Source organism: Dromiciops gliroides, chromosome 6 (genome assembly GCF_019393635.1).
Source record: "Dromiciops gliroides isolate mDroGli1 chromosome 6, mDroGli1.pri, whole genome shotgun sequence".
Taxonomy (NCBI): Eukaryota; Metazoa; Chordata; class Mammalia; order Microbiotheria; family Microbiotheriidae; genus Dromiciops; species Dromiciops gliroides.
In genome coordinates this window covers 183,336,428-183,349,329 of record NC_057866.1, presented here as the reverse complement: position 1 = coordinate 183,349,329, position 12,902 = coordinate 183,336,428, and the positions used below count along the sequence as shown (strand labels likewise).

General features: G+C 39.0%; 1 protein-coding gene across 1 annotated transcript in view; it reads right to left on the bottom strand.

Moving 5' to 3' along the window:
• Window positions 1–2,138: 2,138 nt before the first annotated feature.
• The window catches only part of APELA (apelin receptor early endogenous ligand), a 35,201-nt gene continuing 24,437 nt past the window's right edge, over window positions 2,139–12,902 (bottom strand). The window contains exon 3 of the mRNA XM_043969823.1: window positions 2,139–3,228. The gene's annotated coding sequence lies outside the window, so the exon portion shown is untranslated. The remainder of the gene's footprint in view (window positions 3,229–12,902) is intronic.

Genomic DNA, 12,902 nt, shown 5'->3' with positions numbered 1-12,902 from the left:
CTGTCCTCTCCCGCCTTTGCCCAAAGCAGTGGTAGAGAGCTATAGCTCAAAGGTGACTTTTGGGGGGACCCAGACTGGTGAGTTCTTCTGTTCGGAACTATAAGTGACTAAACATTTTGATTTCTTAGTTTAATGGACCCTTTCTTATCCATGGGCTTTTGTAAATGTACCGCTTGTTATTGTTTTAGAGTCATTTCAGTAGGGACTGACCCTTTGTGGGTCCAATAGTGGTTTTTCTTGGCAAAGATCCTGGAGTGATTTGCCATTTCCTTCTTCAGCTCATTTTACAGATGAGGAAACCGAGGCAACAGAGTTAAGTGACTTGCCCAAGGTCACACAACTACTAAGTGCCTGAAGCCAGATTTGATATGCACTCAGAAAGATGAATCTTCTTGACTCTAGGCCTGGCACTCCATCTGCTTCACCACTTAGTTGCCCATCCTACTTGTACATCACCCTTAATAAAATAGGTAATGAAATACAGAACTTGTGTTCAATATTTAGAGTCACAGAATTATCCATTTAGAGCTGAAAGTGACTATCTAGTTAAATCTCCTTCTACATGTAAAGAAGATGAGGCCCAAGGAAGGGTAATAATCATCAAAATCAGGATTTGAACCCAAGCCCCACCCTCTTTCTTGATATAGAGGGTTAGGGGTGGTGGTAATATTAAAACCAGAAGTAAAATTTAAGAAAGTAAAAAGAATTTCCCCTATTTCTTGGCACATCACATTATTTTTAATCTGTGACACATATTATTTCTAATCTAGTATCTTTTAGAAAGTAGATATTTAGCACAATGAATTGCTACTGTGATTATTTTATCGATAAGAGAAATGCAGATTTATAAACTAACTTTGAATGACTTTACTGAGTGCTTTTTTCAGGCTTCAAAAAAACAACCATGAAACAACAAAAGAAGTAAACATTTTTTTATTTGCCAAATATCAGTTGACTAAGAAACAGATTTTTAAAAATGTACCGACTTAGCAAATTTATAAAAGAAAGTAGGTGGATTTTTTTTCTATGAGTACAGGGTCTAATGAAAAAATAAAATAAAACATTCTAAAATGTTATTAAATGAGATCTATTTGAAGTGCATAAGGTTTTTTTCTTTTTACAAAATATACAGACAAGTATATATTTTATAAACATAAATATCATAGATAGAAACATGTTATTCAGATGCATTTGTAGTGGGGACCCAAAATTCATCCACAAATCTAGGATTTTTACTTCAGTAACCTAGTTTTTAAAGAAAAGTTATTTCTTAAAATCCTTCAGTTTATGTTTTTGCTTTATTCCGCCTTATTTAAAAATCTTTGCACCCAGCAAGACAATTGATTTCCAATGTAAAATCCTTTTATATCTGAGCCCCAATTCTATCATTTTTATAAAACGGGATTTGAGATTCCTAGTGCCTTCCTTGTTTTTCCAAGGATCACAATGTAAAATCACCAGTTGAACCAGCATGCTTTTTTCAATATGGAAGTTGTTTATGAATTTCCTGAATTTTATTTTTGAAGCTAACTTCTAGTCAAATTCTGAAAACCATTTAATCTCAATACAAACAAATATCATATAATTGAAGTCGATCTAACAGAAACTCAAAGTTTCCAAAGATGGTATATTTCTCTTACTCTGCCCTCCCTCCTTGGTTCACTAGTAATTTTCTAGTCTCTTTCTTATGGTTTTTATTTCATTGTAATTGGGTACTTGTTTTATTGCTAGATCTTTCTCTATTAGATTTTAAGTTCCTTGAAGGCAGAATTTTGTTTATTAATTTTTACATTACCATCTTCCCCTTAGAGGGGAATCATTGTATCTCTGAAATAATAGTGTTGAAAAAAATGCATTGAATTGATTAATTTCCATGTTCTGCTAATATTGGTGCACCAGCAGGGAACTAAAGTACAAAGAGGGAAAACTCCCCCCCCCCCCCCCCCCCCCCCGCTCCCCGCTGAGCAATAGGGGTTAGGTGACTTGCCCAGGGTCACACAGCTAGTAAGTGTCAAGTGTCTGAGGCCAACTTTGAACTCAGGTCCTCCTGACTCCAGGGCTGGTGATTTATCCATTGTGTCACCTAGCTGCCCCCCTATAATTGTCTTTTTTTTTTTTTAAGTGAGGCAATTAGGGTTAAGTGACTTGCCTAGGGTCACACAGCTAGTAAGTGTTAAATGTCTGAGGCCAGATTTGAACTCAGGTACTCCTGACTCCAGGGCCGGTGCTCTATCCACTGCGCCACCTAGCTGCCCATAATTGTCTTTTAAATGAGTCCTCTTGAATGGGCTACTTTGGAAGCAGAATCTTAGAGCTGGATAACACCTTCAAAATAATGTTGCATAAGAATTTCTCTTACAATTTAATTGTATCTGTCAAGCAGAAATCTACTGGGAATCATGCTTCAGAAATTTAGCTTTTTATTTCTTAGAATTTCTTGATGCTAAGACATTTCAGAAACAAACAATTTTCACCTTTAATATAATCCGTCATAGAGAAGGATTTTATACTGTTTATATAATACACATTTGAACATTTTAAGTGACCAATATTGGCTTAAACATCAACACTCATTTGTTTAAAATGACAACTATTAAATAGTTTCTTACTTTTAGGTGTTATCTGGATGCAACCACTGGATTCAGTGTTTTCTATCTTATTTCTACAGTCAGGTTGATAAAATTTGACTGTAAAAGATAGTCTTCTCCTCCCCCCCCCGCCCCCTCTCTGATCAAACAAACATAGCATAAATTATTTTAAAATGTTAAAACTACAGTTAGTATTCCTGGAGTTAAAAACAATAGTTTAAAATTCTTATAGCTTATTTGGTTTGGATGCATTTATGGTAAGGGTATATAAATTCACACAGAAATCTAGGATTTTCTGCTCTAATAACACCACTATAATTTATGAAAAGTTTTCTGTTTTAAACCTATAAACATCCCGATGTGAAGAAACATAAATTGACTGGCTTGGTATGCTGGTAGTTCACTAAAAATCATTTTTTGAATCCCCATTATTTTCCCTGGAAGTGAAACCAGATACTGCAGACCCCCTTGATGCTCACAAATAATCGTCCTTGGGTGATTTCAGATGATTCCTTTCAGTAGGAAGACTTGTACACAGATCACAATGTTGTAAGAATGAGGTTTTCTTGAGCAGGATTCGTTGCTTCATTCCTTCTTCCTCATTTGCTGGCAGTCCAGGTTTACTAGGAATGGTTTTTACCTTTGGGACAAAAGGAAAAGAAATACATCATTAGATGTAACATCTAGCCAGCCAATTTCCATATCTCCTTCAAAAATTTTATTTGAGCTATAAAAACAAAGTTGGATTTCAAGGGTTTTTTGGGAAGCACTTTTATGTAATCCATTTTAGTGGTATTAACTGAAAGCGTTCTTTGAATGGTGGTTTCCAAACAGTTGGTTGCAGAATTCTGGAGGTATTGGGGTAACAGTTATTATAAGGAATCCATCAGTCCATATACATGGCAATCATTGTAATTTTGGCCTTTACCTTTCCAAGGCACATAAATGGCTTACTCTTTTTTCTTTCTCAAATCTCTACAGATAATTCTGGATAAAAGCATTTACAAGCATTGTTCACTTCATAATAGCTTTTTTGTTATGTATTTTCTCACTTAAGAGATACAACTATTATATCATGTCACAGTCTTGCGGATTTTTCAATGTTAAAAAAAATTCTCATAATAAAAATGGTTGGGAGCCATTTTCAAAGACATCATTTCATCCATTTTACAGATGGGAAAACTGAGACTAGAGACATTAAGCGGCATATGAGAAGTTACACAGTCAGTTAGCCACATAACCAGATCCTGAACTAGAAAGTCTTAACCCTCACACTCTTTTCTACTGTATTTTTGCCTTAGAAATAGCAATGTACTTTTCCCCATAAGAATATATGCTGATGTTGAAAACAGTTTCATTTAAATATTTTTGGAAAGGAGGGACTGTTTTATACCATTACTAAGAATTAAAAAGTAAATTCACTTATTAAAATAATAGATTCTTTTAGAACTACCAGTGCTCTAATTCTATAAAGCAATATTTTTGGCACTTTAAAAAGTGAATATTTGAAACAATAGAACTTAAAAAATTTATAGAAGCCATTTTAGTTTGATATGAATGTAAATCCATGTTATTTATAGTTTTAATTTATTTTGTAAAACACTTATATTAAACTTTATTTTTTGTTAAAAAAAAGAATATATGCTGATGTATAACATATTGAATTGCTTGCCTTCTGAAAGGGGTTAGGGGTGGGCAGGGAGGAAGGAAAAGGATTTTGAACACAAAGTTTTAAAAATGGATGTTAAAAATTGGTTTTAGATGTAATTGAGAAAAAAAATAAAATCCTAAATAAACAACCAAAAAAAAAAAAGAATGTGCCAAATAGTAGTTTTGAAGAGGTCTCAGATGCACATCTAGGGTTTCGTTCTGTTTTTTCTCTCCACAATGACTGCATTAGTAATTGTGATTATTTTTGGTCATATGTTGAATCAATAGACTGAAAAACATATGGGGTTAAGACTAAACAGATTAGTTATTTGCCTGAGGCTCAATTGTTTCTTTCTATTAAATTTCTCTACTCTTACTACATGCCAAAATGTTGCATACCTAAGATTGTTTTTCTTTTAATTAGGGGACCAGATTACTAAAGTTTGTTTGAGCAACCTCAATTAGTATCTGAGTTCCTTATTCTTCTACTTTTACTAATGAGGTGGAGTATTTGCAGTGAAAGTGAATACCCTTGTAATGCAGTCTTCAGTTTGTTTATCATGTTTGATTTCAATTAGGCAAACAGATAACCACTGGCTGGGCCTCCCTTCTGTCTATCTCCACTAAGTAGGTAAAGCATTCCAAATAGTGGTGAGCGGGCCACTCAGAGAAGGCTTTCCGCTGAAGGCACTCTAGGAATGAATATTTTAACAATCGTATTCAAAATGTATTCTAGCAGCTGAGAACTGTTCAGTTTTCAGCTGAGAGGAAAATAATCTTTTATGGGATGCGGTCCTGCTGGTACCAGGAACAGAAACAAACAACAAACATTTATTATTAAAAAGCCACCATGTGCCAAGTACCATTTTAAACACAAAGATAAAAAAAGCTGAAATAGCCCTTGCCCCAGATGGAATGGATATCTGGCAAAAAAATATGTACCCCAATGGTTGCTAGTTTGTCCTTTTTTTTTCCCAAAGAGGACCAATGACGTCACAGGGGTGATGTCTTGACTTGCAAGTGAATTGGATTTAAGTGAGGCACAAAGTTGCATAAAACCTCTCACTCTTTCTTCCAGAGTCTTCAAAGTCCAGTGACAAGACGAAAGGCAGGATGACTAGCGATGGCCCAGCATGCAGTGGATGACCTGGGCATCTTTGATGTCTGACCAAGCTGTAGGCGCTCCACAGCTCTTCAGATACCTTCGTGGGCTTTGGAACAAATTGCTCTCAGGCTCCCTTTCTGTCAGGGAAGTCTTTGCCTGTTTGGGGTAAATATCCCCTTAGCTCACTGACAGGTTTGAGGCCTGTTTGTTAGTTACCCTCAACCCTGGTTTAGTGGGAGCGATGAGAAGATTTCGGGGATGTGGCTGCTGCACATGCTACAGCTTCTTGGAGTCACAGGTGAAAATTGAATGAATCACTTGGACAGCAAAGGTGGATGAGCAGCCCTGAAAAGAGCTCAGCAAGCCCTCATCCGAGAGGTGCTTATCTTCTCTGAACCCCCCATACACCCCAAATAAATCAATACAAAATATATGTGGAGTAATGGGGGGAGGGAATCAGGAAAGACCTGATGTAGTAGATGGCTTTCAGCTGAGCTTTCTGAAGGATGCTAGTTAGGGCTTCTAAGAAACTGATGTGAGGACAGAGGGCATTCTAGGTGTATGGGACAGCAAGAGCAAAGGAACCCAGACTAGAAGTGAATTGTTCTGGGTGAGTAGAAGCCAGTCAGCCAAGTTGGATAGAATACAGAATACAGAGTGTGGTGCAGTGGAGTAACACACAAGAAGCCTGGAAAAATAGACCGGAGCCAGATTGGTGAAGGGCTTTGAATGCCAAACAGAGAAGTTGGTATTTGATCAGTGTAGTAGAGTGGGACAATCTATGGATTTGGAGTTAAGAGTATGTGGATTTGGGGGCAGCTAGGTGGCACAGTGGATAAATCACTGGCCTTGGATTCAGGAGGACCTGAGTTCAAATCCAGTCTCAGACATGTGACACTTAACTAGCTGTGTGACCCTGGGCAAGTTACTTAACCCTCATTGTCCTGCCAAAAAAAAAAAAAAGAGAGAGTATGTGGATTTGGGGGCAGCTAGGTGGCACAGTGGATAAAGCACTGGCTCTGTGATACCAGAGACTATAGTTCCCTTGTCCCTATTAAAGACCTTATTTTCTCCTATATTGATTACTTCCTTAATTTACAGGTTAACAGTGCCAGGCAATGCACATTTATTAAATATCTAGGAAGGAAATATGAAATTAAAATAATATATGGTCCCAGTTGTCACTGCAGTTTATATTATGCACCTACACTGATAAATAAAAATGATACATGATGCACAACAAGTACATCAATCGCAGAGTTACAAATAGCAAGTTGTGATGTTTGGGTGGGTAGGTGGGTGGGGCAGGGGAGCAGGGGGAGAGAAGAAGTTAATGACTGGAGGTATCCACCTTCATGGAGAAGGTTGCATTTGTTAGTCAATAAGCACTTGCCCCCTCCCCCCACCCCTACTCACCAGGCTCTGAGCTAAGGGCTGGAGGTAGAAAGGCAAAAATTTGTCCTTCCTCTCCAGGAATTCAGTCTAATTACACAGACAACATGCAAATAATTATGTAAAAATAAGCGATATATAGGATAAATTGGGGTTAATCTCAGAAGGAAGCCATTAAGATTAAAGAGAACTGGGAAAGGCTTCTAGCATGCAGAAGGTGGGACTTGAGCTGAGACAAAAAAGGAGAGACATAATTACCTATATCAGATTGCTTGCTGGCTTTGGGAAGGGAGGAAAAATTGAGAACTCAAAATCTTACAAAAATGAATGTTGAAAACTATCTTTACAAGTAATTGGGGAAAAAAGGGAGAGACATAAAGGAAGTGAGGAGGAAATGGGGATGAGGAAGGAGAGCATTAAAAGCATAAGAGACAGCCAGTTGAAATGGCCACTGGTTAAGTTAAGCGAAGAGACCAGTGGACTTCAATGAATGTTTAAGAATTCATTAGCTGAGGAGGGGAAGGAAAAAGAAGGTGGGTGGGGAATTATGCAGTTTGACTGGAAGGTAAGTACTCAAAGTCCCTAATAATGAGATAAGGCTGACAAGATTATATGGTGTAGACTCAGTGGAGGCCCTTTAAGGACAGGTAAAGAGTTTGAACTTGCCTCGGTAGGCAACTGAAAGGTTGAAATGACCAGAGTTATGCATAAGGAAGATGAGGATGGCTAGAAGCTGAATTGGAAGGAATAGAGAATGGAGGCAGGAAGACCTGTTGGCAGCCTATAGCAGTGATCCAGGTATATGATAATGAGGGCTTTTTGCAAGGGAATTGAGAGGAAAGGATGGAAAAATCGAGTAATTAGAGCTGGTTAGAAATTGAATGGGCTGCTTCAGGTGATGGCATGCTCTTCTACTGGAGTTCTGCAAGCATAGTCTGGACTGCCTGTTCCTTGTTGTAGAAGGGAATTGAGGCCCTCAAAGACCCTGCTAACTTTTAAGTTCTAGAGTTTTTGCGATGGCAGAGCACTAGAGTAGGAGGGAATCAAAAAGAGTAGATTCTAGTTCTTTTTTTTTTTTTTTTTGCGGGGCAATGGGGGTTAAGTGACTTGCCCCGAGTCACACAGCTAGTAAGTGTCAAGTGTCTTGGGGCTGGATTTGAACTCGGGTACTACTGAATCCAAGGCTGGTGCTTTATCCACTGTGCCACCTAGCTGACCCCCAGTAGGTTCTAGTTCTAGAGCTTAGCTTCTTAAACTTTGGGTCTCCCACATGGGAGGTGGAGTCATGAAAAATTTGGCAACAATAAAAGGTTATGTATACCTATTTTTTATACCTATATACCCGGGGTAATGTAAAAATTTCTCCAGTGAAAAGGGGTCAGAATTGGGAAAAGTTTAAGATGTCCTATTCTGGAGTACCTTCGAAGTTAGTAGCTGTGTTAGCTACTGGTACCTCTCAGACCCTCAGTTTCCTCTTCTTGGAAATTAAGATAATATTTACTTTGCCTTTCTCACAGGATTGTTATGAGGATCAAAAGGAATGGTGAACGTAAAAGTGTTTTTTGAAAACTTTGAAGCACTGTCCTATTATTATAATTATAATTATCACTGTCATTACTCATAAAGCCAGTCTTGACTAAAAACTTGCCTAAGGTTTTTAGCTGGGATACTAAAATTTGATAAGGATACCAGGTCAAAGTGCTGTTGGTTCAGGCTCTGGAAGCTTTTTAAAAACATTATTTTATTTTATTTTATTTTTTTAATTAATAAAGTATTTTATTTTTTCCCGTTACATGTAAAGATAGTTCTCAACTTTTGTTTATACAACCTTTTCAATTTCAGATTTTTCTCCCTCCTTCCCTTCCCCCTCCCCTAGACAGCAGGTAATCTGATATAGGTTATATATATATATATGTGTGTGTGTGTATGTATATATATGTATATACATATATACACACACACACACACACACACACACTAACATTAACCATATTTCTGCATTAGTCATGTTATAAGAGAAAAATCAGAGCAATGACGAAAATCCTCAAAATAGAAAAATATCAGCACCAAAACCAAAAGAAATAGTATGGTTCATTCAGCATCTATATTCCACAGTTCTTTTTTTTTTTTTTTCCTGGATTTGGAGATCCTCTTCTATCATGAGTTCCCTGGAACTCTTCTGTACCATTGCATTGGTGAGAAGAATATAGTCCACAGTAGATCAACACTCAATGTTGATGATACTGTGTACAGTGTTCTGGTTCTGCTCATCATCAACCCACCCAAGACCCTCCAGGTTTCTCTGAACTCCTCCTGCTCATCATTTCTTACAGCACAATAGTATTCCATTGTATTCATATACCACAACTTGTCCAGCCATTCCCCAATTGATGGGCATCCCCTCAACTTCCAATTCCTTGCTACCACATAAAGAGCAGCTATAAATATTTTTATACATGTGGGTCCCTTTCCCCCTTCCATGATTTCTTTGGGAAAAAGACCCAAAAGTGGTATTGCTGGGTCAAAGGGTATGCACAGCTTTATCGCCCTTTGGGCATAATTCCAAATTGCTCTCCAGAATGGTTGGATCAGTTCACAGCTCCACCAGCAATGCATTAGTGTGCCTTGGAAGCTTTTAACCCTTTGCTCTTGATGAGGGACTCTGTTCCCTGGCCCATAACCCAGCCATACTATTTCCACCCCCACCCCCACCCCCTCAGCCATACTTTTAAACCTCTCAAGCCTTCTTCTTTTCCTTCCTTGCCAGAAATCTGGCCTTCAGTACTTCCGTCTCCTACATCCTCCTCAGTTCTGAGCCATGATCGGAATAACCCTGCCCTTATGGTTAAGTGACTTGCCCAGGGTCACACAGCTAGTAAGTGTCAAGGGTCTGAGGCCAGATTTGAACTCAGGTCCTCCTGAATCCAGGGCCGGAGCTCTATCCACTGTGCCACCTAGCTGCCCCAGATCTTTATAACAATTCTATGAGACAGTTGGAGTGGGTGGTATTATTCCTGTTTTGTAAGTGAAGAAACTGAGGACCAGAGAAATTAAACCATACTCTCAGTGTCAGAACCTAGATTAGGAGCCAGGTCTTCTGACACCTGGCATAGTAAATCTTCTAAATAGTTTACTCTTAGTTCTGAAATGTATTTATTAGAATTAGTATTAAGGGGGGCAATCCCTTGTCTGTGGGGTTCAATACTGGCACGCTAGTGACCCGTTAGTAGCAGTCGTAGTAACTTTTACTAGAACCAGGGATTTAGAGCTAGAAGGAATCCTGGAGGCCGTCTACTTCCACTTCCTTTATGGAGATCCTGAAACTGAGGCCCAGAAGAGTCGTGACCTCGCCGTGCCCCCACAGGTCCCGGCCAGCTGACTCCTTATTCCCAGTTCCTTACAGAGTAGTAGGGTATCTCAGGTTGCATCGATTAAAGTGTCTGTCTGTAAAATCATTGAAATAGGTGTCTTAAAGTGCCCTCCGGTTCTAATAATTCTTGACTATTACGCAACTCTGGGATTTTCTTGGCAATGATACTGAGTGCTTTGCCATTTCTTTCTCCAGCACTCAGTGACCTTCATTATACACTGTGGAAACCCTTAAATTGAAGGATTGTAAATTGTTTGTAAGTAGATTGTAAATTGTTGACAAGGTGCCCATCGGTTTTGGTAGAGGGAATTTTTTTATTGGCTTCTTCTCTCTCTCTCTCTTTTTTGGTGAAGCAATTGGGGTTAAGTGACTTGCCCAGGGTCACACAGCTAGTAAGGGTCAAGTGTCTGAGGCTGGATTTGAACTCAGGTCCTCCTGAATCGAGGGCCGGTGCTTTATCCACTGCGCCACCTAGCTGCCCCTATCTTTTTTTTTTTTTTTAAGAAAAAAAGGGTGGGAGGTGTGTATCAATAAAAATCTGTGATAAAAAGAAACTGAGGGGCAGCTAGATGGCACAGTGGATAGAGCACCGGCCCTGGAGTCAGGAGTACCTGAGTTCAGATCCTGCCTCAGACACTTAACACTTACTAGCTGTGTGACCCTGGGCAAGTCACTTAACCCCAATTGCCTCACTTAAAAAAAAAAAAGAAACTGAGGCACAAAAGTCCATGCGTAATCTATTGGCAAGGCTAGCAATTACCAATAATAGAGCTCAGTGGCCCCTCAGTGAACCAAAGACACACTTTACAATCAGAGCAGCTTTTTATACAGTTTGGTGGTTACATAAAGTTAAGTAATGCAAACTAAATTAAGACTGTGATTGGTCCATAATTTTGTTGAACAGAAGTGGGGTGGTGGTCTCCAGAATCCATAGTAACAAGTAAAATGCAGAGTTAGACATTCTCTGGAAAGTCCCCAGCCAAATACTCTCCCTTCACCAGAGACCCAGTGCTAAGAAAAACATCTGACCATCATCTTTATCTCTCTCAAGAGGCAGGTCCATTCTCAGTTGTATGCACAGTGTCCTACAAAGTCTCTTACAAACTTTTCTACCAAGACTTGTCTGTACAAGATAAACCCAAATCCAAATCCTGGAAATTGGTTACATTGCTAGAATCCAACTATTAATCAATCAGTAATCAACAATCAATTTCACAGAGGAGAAGGGTCAGGGAGGAAGCATTTAAGTAAAGCTAACAGACCAACTGAATCTGATAGTATTGGCAGTGTTCCACACCCATAGTCCCCTATCTCTGTAAAGAAGGAAGGGAGATGTATTTTCTCATCTTTTCTTTGGGGCCAGCTTGTTTTATAATTACACAATACTGGGGCAGCTAGGTGCCACAGTGGAAAGAGCCCTGGCCCTGGAGTCAGGAGGACCTGAGTTCAAATCCCACCTCAGACAGCTACTAGCTGTGTGACCCTGGGTAAATCACTTAAGCCCAATTGCCTCCTCCTCAAAACACAATACTCAGTTTAGTTTGCTTTGTTCTTTCCTGGTTCTGCTTGCTTTACTCTGCATGGGTTCATCAAATCTTCCAATGTGTCTATGAATGTTTGTTTCTTATACCACATTAATATTCTATTACATTTATGTATCACAATTTATTTAGTTATTTCCCACTTGAGGGGCATCCATTTAGTTTCCAGTTTTTTGCTACCATCCAAAAAGAAAAAGTTACCATGAATATTTTGGTATCTATGGGACCTTTCCTTCCACACTTGCCCTCATCTCAGATCACCTTCTAGCTACTCAATATATATCTCATATGTACTTAGGTAATATGTTGTCTCCCCCATGAGAAGAGTATGCTCCTTTGAAGGCAGGGGACTGATTTTTAACTTTCTTTGTCCCCCAATACTTAGCACAGTGCCTGACACTCTAGTGCTCTCAAAATGCTTCTTCATTGACTGCTTTGAAGAAACGGCTGGAGGAGGGAGGAAAACGTAAGCATTCTGTTTGTAGGCTCATAGATTTAGAGCTGCAAGGTATGTGATGCCTGGAGAGCTACATACTCTGAGGATGGGTCTACCTCTTCTCTTTGGGAGGTCCCTCAGAGGAATTCACATAAGGCAATAGAGAAAAAGCAAATGAAGGAGACGTTCTGGAAAGTTCTATGGTCTTTTCTTTCCCCCAGAACTCCATTGCTTCACAAATTCCATGTGCCCTGGGCCATGTGCCCAGGTAGCTCTCTGTTTGAGGATATTGATTCATGAAACTCGAATAAAAATTATTGACACTTTTTTTTTGCATCATCCCCATCTTTAACTATAGATCTTTCTCTCCTACTCAGAGCCATCTTGTAAGAATGAATGAGGAGGGGGGCAGCTAGGTGGTACAAGCTCTGGCCCTAGATTCAGGAGGACCTGAGTTCAAATCCAGCCTCAGACACTTGACACTTACTAGCTATGTGACCCTGGGCAAGTCACTTAACCCTCATTGCCCCATAAAAACAAACAAACAAAAATCCCAAGGGAAAAAAAAGAATGAATGAGAGGGGGAAAAAAACCAGTTCAGTAAAATTAGCCAACATAGTGTGTACAATGTTCCACTCCCATAGCCTCTATCTCTGCAAAGAAGGGAGGATGGTACATTTTCTATTCTATTATTTGGGACCAAACTTGGACATTATAATTATACAGCATTCAATTAAAACTAGATAATGGGATCAAAAATTTAGAACCAGAAGGATCATTAGAGCTCTGACACTTTCATTTTGCAGGTAAGGAAACTGAA